This window comes from Scylla paramamosain, chromosome 42 (genome assembly GCF_035594125.1).
Source record: "Scylla paramamosain isolate STU-SP2022 chromosome 42, ASM3559412v1, whole genome shotgun sequence".
Classification (NCBI taxonomy): domain Eukaryota; kingdom Metazoa; phylum Arthropoda; class Malacostraca; order Decapoda; family Portunidae; genus Scylla; species Scylla paramamosain.
The window spans coordinates 3575001-3575569 of record NC_087192.1 but is presented as its reverse complement, the minus strand read 5'-3'; positions in this window follow the sequence as shown (position 1 = coordinate 3575569).

Genomic DNA, 569 nt, shown 5'->3' with positions numbered 1-569 from the left:
TTTCTCATCGCTTCATTATTTGTTATGTTTATTCATCCTCTTTTGTATTTCCCTTGTAATAAAAACACTCAATGATTTCTTCTTCATTTAATTTTATTTATCGCATTTTATTTCATTTTCATTTTTATTCCTTTTTCCAGCGTGTCGACGTTTTACGCATAAAAAAAAAAAAACACCACTTTTGTAAACTACCTATAACAAGTGAAAGAAAAAACAACAGCAAGGAAAAAAAAGAAAGAAAGAAAAATACACGAAAATAAATCCTGATTGTGTTGAAGTGCTGCATTTAATTAACGTGCTCGCCTGAATAGCAAAGAGAGCGGCGCTGTTGTCATTCACGCCGATGACTTACAAAGATCTGGTGGAAAAAAAAAGAAAAGTACTCGATGAATGGATGAGGACACTTCTAAATACTGTGATATTATTAACCCTTTCAGCACCGCGGCATCTGTTCCATTATGTTCTAGAGAGTTTGATCAAGTGAACATAGAAACATTAAGGATTAGTTCAGGATTAGTTCTGGGTTTTTTTTTTTTTTTTTATGTAAACGGACACAAACAAGTGGGCGT